Source organism: Eurosta solidaginis, chromosome 4 (assembly GCF_040869045.1).
Source record: "Eurosta solidaginis isolate ZX-2024a chromosome 4, ASM4086904v1, whole genome shotgun sequence".
Lineage (NCBI taxonomy): Eukaryota > Metazoa > Arthropoda > Insecta > Diptera > Tephritidae > Eurosta > Eurosta solidaginis.
Window position 1 is genome coordinate 85,677,901 of NC_090322.1, and position 13,141 is coordinate 85,691,041.

Here is a 13,141-nt window from a genome sequence, read left to right on the forward strand (position 1 = left end):
ACAAACATCCAAACTTTCATATTTATAATATACTAGCCTTTACCCGCGGCCCGGTCCGCAAGGAGAAAATGAAATATATGGGCTATTCACGTTAGCCTGCTTATCAAGTTATCTGTTTAAAATTTTTTTTTTTTCTAATGCATTTTATTTTTGTAATTGAGTAAAAAAAATATCTAAATGAGCTGATAACCTAATATGATAGCCAAATTATCCAGAAAAAGCCACGAAATGACCCCGACGATATCGCGGACGGATCCCGAAAACCATACAGAAATGTCCCGGAAGGGTCTCCAAAAGTTCCCGGAATAGTCCTAAAAAAACCCGAAATGACAACGACACGATTCTATACTTAACCAGAGAACCACACAGAAATGATCCCTGAAGGGTACCAAAATGATCCCTAAATAGTTCCGAAATGACCCCGACTGCTCCCGGACGGATCTCAAAAACCATCCAGAAAATATCCAGGAAGGGTCCCTAAATTATACCGACATACTCCAGAAAAGGTTACAAAATGACTCCGAGGGGTTCCACGACGGATCGCGAAAACCATACAGAAATGATTCCCAAAATGATCCCGAAATAGTCCGGAAATGACCCCGATGGGATCCCGCACGGATCCAGAAATGATCCCGGAAGGGTCCCAAAACTATCCCGAAAAAGTAACAAAAAAGATCGCAAAATTACTCCTACGGCATCCAGAACGGATCCAGAAATGATCTCGGAAGGGTCCCCAATGGATCCGGCAAACCATCAAGAAATGATGCCGGAAGGGTCAACAAATGATCCCAAAGACCCCTAAAGGCCGGGACGGATCCCGAAAACCATCTAGAAATTATCCCAAAATAGTCCCGAAATGACTCTGACGGGATCTCGAACGGATCCCTAAATGACCCTGACGGGATCCCGGACAGATCCCGAAACCCACCCAGAAATGATCTTGGGAGGGTCACAAAATGATCCAGAAATAGTCTCGTAAATGTGCAGAAATTACCATAACGGCATAACGTACGGATCCCGACAACCATCTATAAATGATGCCGAAAGGCTCCCCAAATTATCCCGTATTAGTCCCGAAAAAGTCCCGAAACGTCCCCGACCAGATTCCTGACGGATCCCGAAAAAATCAAGAAATGACCCTGACGGGATCCCGGACGGATCCCGAAAACCATACAGAAATGAAGCCGGAAAATACCCCAAATGTTCCCGAAATAGGCCCGAAATAACACCGACGGGATCCCGGACGGGACCCGAAAAACATCCAGAAATGATGCCGAAAAGGTTCCCAAATTAAAAATTAAAATTAAAAACCACCGAAATTACCCTGATGGGATACCGGACGGGTCCCGAAAACCACCCAGAAATGATGCCGAAGGGGTCCCCAAATAATCCCATATTAGTCGAGAAAAGTCTCGAAATGACACCGACGGGATCCCGGACGGTTCCTGAAAACCATCCAGAAATTATGCCGGAAAATACCTCAAATGAACCCGAAATAGTCGCGAAATGACCCCGACGGGATCACGGACGGATCCCGAAAACCATCCAGAAATGATGCCGGTAACTAGCCCAAATGATCCCGAAATGACCCCGATCACCGACGGATCCCGAAAACTATCCCGAAATGATGCCGGAAAGGTCCTCAAATGGTCCCCTAATAGTACCGAAATGAACCCGACGGGATCCCCGACGGATCCCGGAGACTATTCAGAAATTATTGCGGAAAGGTTCCCAAATGATCCCCAAATAGTCCCGAAATGACCCTGACGGGATCCCGAAAACCATCCAGAAATGATGGCGAAAAGGTTCCAAAATAATCCCGTATTAGCCGCGAAAAAGTCCCGAAATGACCCCGACGGGATAACGTACGAATAACGAAAACCATCTAGAAATGATGCCGGAAGGTACCCCAAATGATCCCGCAAAAGTCCTGAAATGACCCCGATGGGATCCCGGACGAAACCCGAAAACCATCCAGAAATGATGCCGGAAGGGACCCCAAATGATCCCGAAAAAGTCCCGAAATGAACCCGACGGGATCCCGAACGTTTACCGAAAACCATCCAGAAATGATGCCGGTCCTCAAATGATCACTTAATAGGCCCGAAATGACCCTGACGGATCCAAATGATCCCGAAAAAGTACCAAAATGACTCCGACGGGATCCCGAAGAAGTCCCGAATTGATCCCGACAAGATCACGGACGGAGACCGAAAACCATCCAGAAATGATGCCTGTAGGTACCCCAAATGATCCCGAAATAGTCCTGAAATTACCCCGGACGGATCTCGAAAACCATCCAGAAATGATGCCGAAAGGGTCCCCAAATGATCCCGTATTAGTCGAGAAAAAGTCGTTTGAAGGGGTCGTCGAATCCCCACCCACCTTTCCATGTTCAAAAAAAGTTTCGCTAGTATACTATTGTCAGTGTCCCAAATTTCATCAAAATCCGTGTAGCCGTTCTGGCGTGATTCAGTCTCAAAGACGAAAATATCTAATAATTAAATTATAACTGTTCCTAGGGGGCGGGGACCTCCCCCTTTTGAAAAATATATAGCTAGTAGATCCTTCTAGACTATTGACTATATGCATGCCAAATTTCATCCAAATCCGTCTGTCTTGCGTCACAAGACAAACGTCTGGACACACAAACATCCAAACTTTCCATTTTATAATATATACTTATTAGATGTATATTAGACTAGCCTTTACCCGCGGCCCTGTCCGCAAAGAGAAAATAAAATATATGGGCTATTCACGTTAGCCTGCTTATCAAAATACCTGTTTAAAAATTATTTTTGTCATTGTATTTTATTTTTGCATAGAGTAAAAATGACACTGACGGTATCCAGGACGGATCAGAAACCATACAGGAAAGATGCCGGAATGGTCCTCAAATGATCCTGAAATAGTCTGAAAAAATTCCCAAAATGACTCTGGCGGGATCCCGATAACCATCCAGAAATGATGACGGAAGAACCCAAATTATCCCGAAGAAGTGCCGAAATAACCCTAACGGGATCCCGAAAGCCATCCAGAAATGCTACAGGAACCCCAAATGATCCCGGAATAGTCCCAAAAATGTTCTAAAACGACAATGACGGGACGCCGGACGGATCCTGAAATGATTTCAGAAGGGTCCCCAAATGGTCTCTAAATTGCTTATTTTTTTTTTTTGATATATCAGTGGCTTTCAAACTTCTTGCTTTTGTTTTTTTTAACCCTTTTCAAAAGTAACCATATTCAAGTTTATATTTAAATTTTATTTGCTAAAATTTTTAAGACGACTATACTTCTTGTGTATTTTAAAATTTTAATGTGAAGAGCGACTCTGAGCGTTTTGTAGTATGTTGGTTATGTGATAGTCTCGGGCACATGAAATGTGCTGGTTTTACTGGAAGAGTGGCTGACGCTTTGAATGTGGGTAAAGGGGTTCGCTGGTCCTGTCCAAAATGTCGGTCTACTGAGGTGGATCTTTTCAGGCTCTTTAAAACAGCAAGAAATGGTTTTCTTGAAATCGGTAAGGAGCTTGAGATCATCAACCAAAAATTTCAGACTTACCAAGCGGCTTTTAAATCTTTTCAATGTTTAGAGACATCACCCACAAGAAAGGGGAAGCAAACTACTAAAAAGCGGAAGTTTGCGTATGATGCCCTGGGCTCGAATTCAACCTCTTCTGTTGAACTCAATGTCTTCTGCTTTACCTATTCCTGTCTCTACCTCTAGCCTTGGTAACGAATTGACCATCTTCAATTCGCCAAGCACTCAACAAGAAACTTCAGGGGCTACAACAAGGTCTAAATCAGATGTTAATCAGGGGTATCCCCCACTACCTATACCTTCTAAGACGGCGTTAACGATGACGCTGTTGACCTCATCTGCTCCTATTTCGCCCATAACTTTTGGAACTCAGCTGTTTCAGAAGATATGACAACTTTGATGGCTCCATCAACTCATAATTTACCAAGCCCTAATAATGCGGAAAAAACGGTTGGAAGACAACTTATAGTTGTCCCTCCAAGAAAAGCTATCTTTGTATCCCGCTTCTCAAGTGATACAACTGCAGACGATATAAATTATTTTATATCGTCAAAAATAAAACCAAATGAACTGCATATAAGAAAATTTACATCTGACCTCTGACCATGATAGATGCATCTCTTCTTTCAAGATAGATGTTTCTGTAGATTGTTTTGAGATGCTTTTGGATAAGTCTTTCTGGCCAGATGGAGCGTTAGTCTACGAATTTACGTCTAGGTCTCGAAATGTCGCTCGCACTCCACGACCTATTCCTGCCTCAAAAAACTAGCTGTAGACCTTGATATCAACTTCTATTACCAGAATGTGAGGGGCTTGAACACTAAACTAATAGATCTTTTTCTTAGCAGCCATAACCTTACTTTTAAGGTACTGGCATTTACCGAAACCTGGCTAAAGCCTCATGTGCTCAACTCTGAAATTCTATGCAATAGATACGAAATTTTTAGAAAAGATCGTCGGTGGTGGTGTCTTAATCGCCGTAATGCTAGCCTGTCTGCTGAAGAAATTCCGATTCCTGAAGCTGACGAAGTCGAATTTCTTTGCGTTCGTATCAAACTCTTATTTATGCATTTATACATTACTATTAGCTACCTTCCTCCGCAATCTGACCTACAGTTATACAGCAAACACGCTTCGATTATAATATCCGTGACTTCTTTGGCTACTTCTTCTGACTTGATTGTAGTTATTGGTGATTTTAATTTACCGTGTGTAACGTGGAATATGATTGGTGGTTGCTTGTTCCCTGTTCTTCTCGAGAAATCTTTAACGAGTTCTTAAACAACCTCGCAGATAGTGGGCTTTTTCAGGTTAACGCCATTCTGAATAAGCTTGGTAAATGCTTGGACCTAATATATGTCAGTGATAATTCTAGATTCTCTTTAGTCCGAACTGTCCCGTTGGTACTGCCTGAAGATGTATATCAGCCTGCATTGGAGTCGATTGCTGAAACCTTTAGCCTTCCAACACAACGTTACACCTATAATAATTTGTCTGCTCCTAGGTTTTTATGTAGGAAAACTGACTTCAGGAAGTTATGAAATGAGCTTTCCGTTATAGTTTGGCCCGATTATAGTGGAGATGTTGACGAGAGCGTTCATCATTTTACTAGTGCTTTACACCTCATATTCCGTGCTTGTATCCCCCAAACTAATAGCGTTAGAGTTTCAGAAAATACTGGTTGTGCACCAAGGAACTAAACCGTTTAAAAAACCAGAAAACACGTTGGTTTAAGAGATATAAAAAATCTGGACTTCCAAATAATTATAGCAGATATTCTATTCTACGTCATAAATGTTATTCTTTGAAGAAAGAGTGTTACAAAGACTACATTAATAAGATTAAGCTGCAACTTTCCTCTAATCCCAAGTCGTTCTTCAATTTTGTTAACACTAAACGCAAGACTACTGGATTCCCATCCGTCATGAAATTTAAAGACCTGGTTTCAAGTGACGATGCCACAGTTGCCGATATGTTTGCTGATTTCATTAAATCAAACTACGCACAAAATTGCGTGCCCGTCCAACCGAATGTTCTTTTTAGCTCGCCTCTGCTTTGCGGTGTACGAGTTCCTTCGATATCTTGTAACGACGTGTTTTTACACCTAGAAAACCTAAAAACTTCTTATGCTAGTGGTCCCGACAGCATTCCTTCTGTTGTCCTAAAAAGTTGCGCGGAATATTTGTATCGGCCCTTAACATATTTTTAATGCTTCTCTAAAGCAAGGTGTATTTTCCTGTTTCTGCAAAGAGTCTTTTATTATACCACTGTACAAAAGTGGCAGTAAATCATGTGTTGCATACTATAGAGGCATTGCAAAACTTAGCGAAATACCTGAACTTTTCGAATCCATTATAACTAAACAACTAGCTCATTCAGTTTCTCCTATCATTAACCCAGCTCAGCATGGCTTCTGCAAAGGCAAGTCAACTGAGTCGAACCTGTTGGAATTTACTACTCATGTCTCCAGAAACTTTAGAAATAACCTACATACCGATGCAATTTACATGGATTTCAGCAAAGCTTTCGATAAGGTTTCCCACACTATTATCACCTATAAACTTAATGGTTTGTGGTTTCCACCTCAACTTCTGAGTTGGATTTCCTCTTACTTAAAAGGGAGGGAACAAAAGGTGTTATTTAAAAACAGCGAATCTCAATTCATTAGGGTTACTTCTGGCGTACCGCAAGGTAGTCACCTTGGTCCTTTGCTATTTTTGCTATTTATTAATGATCTTCCAAGCGCGTTAACACATTCCAAGATTTTGATGTATGCTGACGATGTAAAGCTTTTTAAACCTATACTCACTCCGGAAGATCGGTTCAAAAACAATTCCTACTTTTTGCTTTGAGTCATTTGGCGTGGGATCCAACAAGAAATCTTCCCTCTTACAACAGACGGTTAAAGCTTATAAACCCACCCTCTCTCGAGAGTCGCAGGGAAATGCTTGGTGTGTTGTTTATGGTGAAATTATTGAGGGAAACGGTGAATAGCCCGTTTTTACTTAGCGAGATCAAATTTAATGTTCCCATGAGGCTATCAAGGCATTTCCATCCGCTTTTTTTGAGCACATGTAGGTCGAATTTCGAAATGCACGAAGCGCTTCGTTGTTTGTGCCTGGATTTTAACAAGCATTATAGTAATTTTGATACGTCGGACTTGCTTTTCAAAATAAAGAGGTGTTTTTTATTTGAGTTAAATTAGTATATACATATGTATACATATTTCAAATAACTAACTATAACTTACTGTTACTCCATTTTATGTATATATAATATAGCAGCTCTTTCTGAGCGTCAGCTCCCTTCTGGGACCTTTAGTTAACCCCCTACTGGGCAATCAGCTCCTTTCTTCAGCAATTCGCGTCAGCTCCCTTCTGAGCACCTTCGCCTGCCCCTTACTGGGCATACATATACAAAACTCATACCCTCTTGTAAATTTAAGTTATTTATTTAAATTATCGCGCATATAATTATACTTGTCACCTCTTAATATCAAATATGTAACTATAACTCTTAAGATCGTTTACTTAATGTTTTACACTGCACATTCGTTTTGTAGAAGACATACTATTTGTAAATTTACTGCTATTTGCTATTTAGTCTGTTTAAATTGCTCAATTTGTAGACTTAAATAAATAAATAAATAAATAACCCCGACGGGATCCCAGATGAATCCCGAAAACTATCCAGAAATGATCGCGAAAAAGTCCCGAAAAGACCCTGACGCAATCCCGAACGAATCGCGAAAATCTTCCAGAAATGATGCCGGAAGGGTCCCAAAATGATCCCGAAATAGTTACGAAAAAGTCCAGAAATTACCCTAACGGGATCCCGAAAACCATCCGGAAATGATCCCGGAAGGATCCTCAAATGATCCTGAAATTGTTCCCGATAGTCATTCAGAAATTATATCGGAAGGATCCCCAAATGATTCAACATATCTGATATATATTGAGACTGGTCAACTTCGATAGTGCCTTTCTTAATGTCTCTAGTAATACGCATACCTAATACTGATGATACTTCACCAAGATTTTTCATCTTAAATTCTGATGAAAGTTGCTTTTTCAGCGTAATCATGTTAATTCGTCATTTGAAAACAAAAGTACGTCGTCGACATATGCGGCAACAAATAGCATTACGTTGTTGTGTACTTTGTAATACACACATTGGTCTACGGTACTTCGGGTAAGACCTATCTTTAGCAAAACATAATTGAATTTCTCATTCCACAATCGACTTGATTGCTTCAGTCCTATAAAGATTTTAATAGCTTACAAACACGACCAGAACCATCATCAAATCCGTTTGGTTGTACCATATAAATCTCGTCGTTAATTTCAGCGTTGAAAAATGCTGTAACTGCATCCATTTGATGGATAAGTAGGTCATGTTTTGCAGCTAACGGCAGGAGAAAACGCAGCGAGGTGTATCTAACTACAGGAGCAAACGTATGCTTATAGTCAATACCCTTTATTTGACTACACCCTTTGATCACTAAGCTAGCTTTCCGTCGTACTACCGCACCATTTGCGTTTGTTTTGGTTTTAAACACCCACCTGGATTTCAGTGCTTTCTTACCAGGTGGCAGTTCACTCAAACACCATGTATTGTTCGAATGGTGAGAGTTCATTTCACTATTTACAGCGGCTTTCCAATCATTTGCATGTTCGCCGGCCATTGCCTCTTCTAGATTTTGAGGTTCATTCGATACAAAATCGGTAACACAAAAATTGTAACCATCTCTTTTTGCTGCGATTCGTATTGATCGTCTTATAATATGACCATCCGAAACTTCGACTTCATCGGAGTCATTTGCACTTTCAAACCTAGAACAGTCAGATTCTGCTTTATTGTCACTATCGCGCTCTGTATTGTTGCTTACAGTGGCGGAATTGCTATCTGATCTATTCTCAACTATGATCGACTCACTATCACAATCGGCATCATGTATTTTTTCAGTTTTCTTAACAGTTGGTGATTCTTTGCTATCTGCCTCTTCTGAATTGCCAATGTGAAGTAGTTCACTCGCGTCTGATAGGTCAACTATATAGTTCATTTCACCCGTGCTTTCTCTTTCTTTTCAAAGAAAACCACATGCTTACATATTATGATTTTGTGCATTTTAGGATTGAACAATCTATATGATTTGGATATGTTGCAATAACCCAACATCCCAACAAACATTTAGGTTAAAAAACGATTAGAAGACGAATCGAATTCTAATGTATTTCTCTAAGGTAGAAGGTTAGAGGACGATTTGCGAAATTGTCGCGAATTATAGCATTCTCGACAAAAAGGGCACTTCGTTCTCGATATCGAGAAAAGGGTTAGAATTCTAATCGAATTCTAACGTCAAATTCTAATAAGTTTCTAATGAGAATTTTGAAGTAATGCGCAATTAAGTTCAATTATTTAAAATCAGAGAAATTTTCATTGTTTCGTTATATCAAATACGTTTATTTGGTTATAATCTTATGTATTAAGGATGAACATATTTCAAAGGCTTTTTCTATTATAATAAATTAAAAACGTACTTAAAGATTGAGCTCAGCCTTGGTTTGAGGTACGGATGAGGCAGCGTTTTCTTCATGCCATTCAAATAGCACTTCAATAATCTGCTCGCTTTCCTTTTTCAACCTTTTTTGATTCATTTTAACTTACTAGTATTTATTATTATAAATAAAAAAAACTTATTTCGCAACTCGCAATATTTCCACTATTTTTATTTTGTTTGTATGACACTAAGAATAAGTGATCATGTCGTGCAAATAATCGATAACTGTGACAATAATCATAACATCGCTTTTCTAGTGTTATTCGAATCGTTTCACAGTCGAATTCTAACCTAGTTTTCGATTCGAATTGCATTAGAGAACTACATTAGAATTCTAATGTAAAATTACAATATTTCTCTATCGTTAGAAACTGTGTTTGCTGGGATGTAGACTTGGCGTCTAGCTTTTTTCGTTTTTCCCGAGGCACATGCACCATGGCTTTACAGCCAGATACTTTTAAAAATTTTAGGTTTGGTTTCTTGTTTCTCCATATTTCGTACGGGCTCTTTGTGTTTGCCGCGAATGGAATACGATTCAAAATGTACGCAGCTTTGCTTGCAGCCACAGCCCAAAATTTTTTATTTAACGGGGAATCGATCAACATGTACCGCACTCTTTCAATTATTGTTCGGTTAAACCGCTCAGCCACTCCGTTTTGCTCAGGGGTGAGGTGGTTCGATGCACAATACCTTCCGACAAACAGAAGTTCTTAAATTTTGCGTTAATATACTCGCTGCCACTGTGTGAACGAATCATTTTTATTTTGCGCGAACACTGATTCTCAACCAGTTTCTTGAATTTGACGAACTCGTCAAAAACTTCAGATTTGTGTTTAATAGGCACTACGAACAACTTATGAGAAAAATCATCAATGAATGTCAATAAATAACTAGCGTCAGAGAAAGACTTTTATGCAAATGGACCCACTACGTCCGTGTGTACTAAATCGGGACTGCCATTTCTTTTAAAGGAAGCACGCGTTTGCTTTCCTTGCACACAAACCACACAATTTTCGGTACTTGCTTTTTTAAAGTCAATACCAACAGATGCACATTTAACTTTTTTTAAATGCTCTGGGCAAATGTGCCCCCATAGCTGATAATTATCGCGAGCAAAAAATGCATTGTTGCTTTTCGAGTCGTGACTATACTTTGTATCACAATTTAGACGATATAAGCCATTCACCACATTTGCGGTTGCTTTCAACTTTTTGTTGCTATTGTAAATTTTGCACTCATTACCTTCGAACATAATTTTATTTCCATTCATAGCCATTTGTCGTACCGATAGGAAATTTGCACACAGGGCATCTGTTTGTTCTTTGTTCGCGTATAAACGCATATTTACATTCACCTTATCGCGAGTTTTATTTTCACCCGAAAATATTCCCAGTTTTTGTTCACCCTATCGCAGACGGTGGCGAAACAATTTTTCGTGTTCAAAAAAGAATTCACCTTATAGGCAACTCTTTGTTCGGGCGAAATAAACAGCGGGGTTACCCAAATTTGTTCACTTATATTTTACAAGCGAACGAGAGGAAAACAAAATGTAACTAATTTTTTGTTTTGAAATTGGGTACTCTTATATGTACTTTTATTATTAGAAATAAATCAATTAATAATGCACAATCGTAAGCTGAGTGGAAAAAAGTGAAATTCCTGTATTGCTAAGTATGTGAATTCTATACTATTCAAGTTATCCATTGTGGACAAAGCAACGGTTCCAAAATGATGAGCACCTCACTGAAACAAGATTGGCTAAGGCCCACTTCATGGTCCTTTCCAACGCCTTTTCCCTATGCTAAAAAACGAAGATATGTACTCAACTTTACAATTGGTGGAACTCCAAATTTTTGCTTCAATGGTGGCAAGGAGTTGGTAAGAGTATCTAGCGAATATTAGAATGTCGGCTTGTTTAGCCTGTAATATGTATTGGCATAAGATTGGAAAAAATTAACTTGTTGTTCAAAAGTGCTGAAAATAGCAATTTAGCTTACAGTGAATCAATTAGCTTCAAAGGTTTAGAACTGTCCCTTAATTGCCTTTGAATCGCTTTCACATTTATATTCTCCTCGCGCCCAATCAATACCAACCTAAGTGCAATACTAAACGTTACTTTATACAGTTTTTATTTCTATATTTGTTTTATTTTGAGGAAATATATACTTGGCGACCACCGTGGTGTGATGGTAGCGTGCTCCGCCTATCACACCGTATGCCCTGGGTTCAACTCCCGGGCAAAGCAACATCAAAATTTTAGAAATAAGATTTTTCAATTAGAAGAAAATTTTTCTAAGCGGGGTCGCCCCTCGGCAGTGTTTGGCAAGCGCTCCGATTGTATTTCTACCATGAAAAGCTCTCAGTGAAAACTCATCTGCCTTGCAGATGCCGTTCGGAGTCGGCATAAAACATGTAGGTCCCGTCCGGCCAATTTGTAGGGAAAAATCAAGAGGAGCACGACGCAAATTGGAAGAAAAGCTCGGCCTTAGATCTCTTCGGAGGTTATCGCGCCTTACATTTATTTATTTTTTTTTATATACTTGGTTACAAAATTTACACGATTGTAAGTAAATTATTTGTTCACTGCTAATTCACAATAGAGCATCAGCTGTTTCGAAGTGAACTTTTGTTCGCCCGAAATTGCCGATAGGCGGAAAAAGTTCACCCGAAGTGATGGCGAACACTTTTCCGCGTGAACTTCGCGATAAGGGTGATTACCTTTTCATTTGACTTTAATTGTTTTAGTATTTGCAACTAGAATGTTTTTATTTACAACTGGCACTTCATCAACGATCACATAACAATTTCTAGTCATATGTGAAGTTGCGCCAGAATCAGCAAACCATTCCTCTTTATTACGAATGTCATGCGAAAGATGTGATGCGAAAAGAACACTTTTGCCCTTTTTGGCGTTACCATCGCGCTTACTTTTGTTAGGACAATTTCTAGCAATATGACCAAGCTGCTTGCAAGAATAGCATCGAAATTGATTTGATTGATTTGACTTTCCCTTAAAGTTGGTTGAATAAAGTGCATTCTCACCACATGTATTCGCGATATTTAACATCTTGCAACAAGAGTGTTTTTATGCTATCGATGCGGTAAGCTCTTCGTCGATGTTGAGGCCGGCATTTTGCACTTTAAGTGACGTCATCACGACCCAATTTACGTATTCCTGCACTGATACGTAATTAGAAAGTTTACACTGCACTAGTTGCTTTAATAACTCTACTTTTCGCGTAAGACCGGTGTCTTCATATGCGGAAAATAATGCTTTCCATGCTGAGCCGTTGTAGCCATTGCGATATGTGAAAAGTTATTTGGCTCTATCATCAGGGTTATTTCAGCTAGTGCACGTTCATCGCTGTCTTTTTCCTTGTCTGAAGGTTCTGCAGGTAGTTCTGTTTCAACTAAACTTTTTTCCTTTTGTTCCTTTGTCGAGGTGTCTTAACCTATCTGTGAAGTTTCACGTTTGTAGCGCAATGAGAGATTGCTTAAAAGCGATCGCAAGATTCCCTTCATTCCGTAGGATTTTTCTAAACATCTCAATCCGAGTGCACAGTAGCGGAATTTTTTGTAATATGTTTTATACTGTCGTCGGCCTCTGAATTCAGTCCCTAGCTCATCAAGAAGTTACTTAATAGCCGGTTTCAAATTTACAAATTCTCATCTAATTATTTCAATCCGTGCGTCCCCTAACGGAAAATGTTTCTCCTTTTTTCCTTTGTTATGATGCTCTAACCTTTCTGTGAAGATTCACGTTTGCAGCTCAATGATAAGCTACTTAAAAATCGATCGCCAGATTCTCTTCGTTCAGTACAAGTTTTCTTAATAATTCAATCCGTGCGCCCCCTAGCGAAGCTTTTTGTAATATGTTACTGTCATCGGCCTCTGAATTCAGTTTGAAATTTCAACTCTCTAGCTCTTCGAGAAGTACTTAAAATCCGGTTTCAAATTTCTAAATTCTCATCTAATTATTTCGATCCGTACGCCACCCAACGGGTTTTTCACCTTTTGTTGCATTGTCCCGGTGTCTTAACA

General features: G+C 39.5%; 1 protein-coding gene across 3 annotated transcripts in view; it reads right to left on the reverse strand.

The window, feature by feature from the left end:
• Positions 1 to 13,141, reverse strand: part of Dbp80 (putative ATP-dependent RNA helicase Dbp80) — a 493,971-nt gene that overhangs the window by 242,953 nt on the left and 237,877 nt on the right. The window lies entirely within an intron of this gene.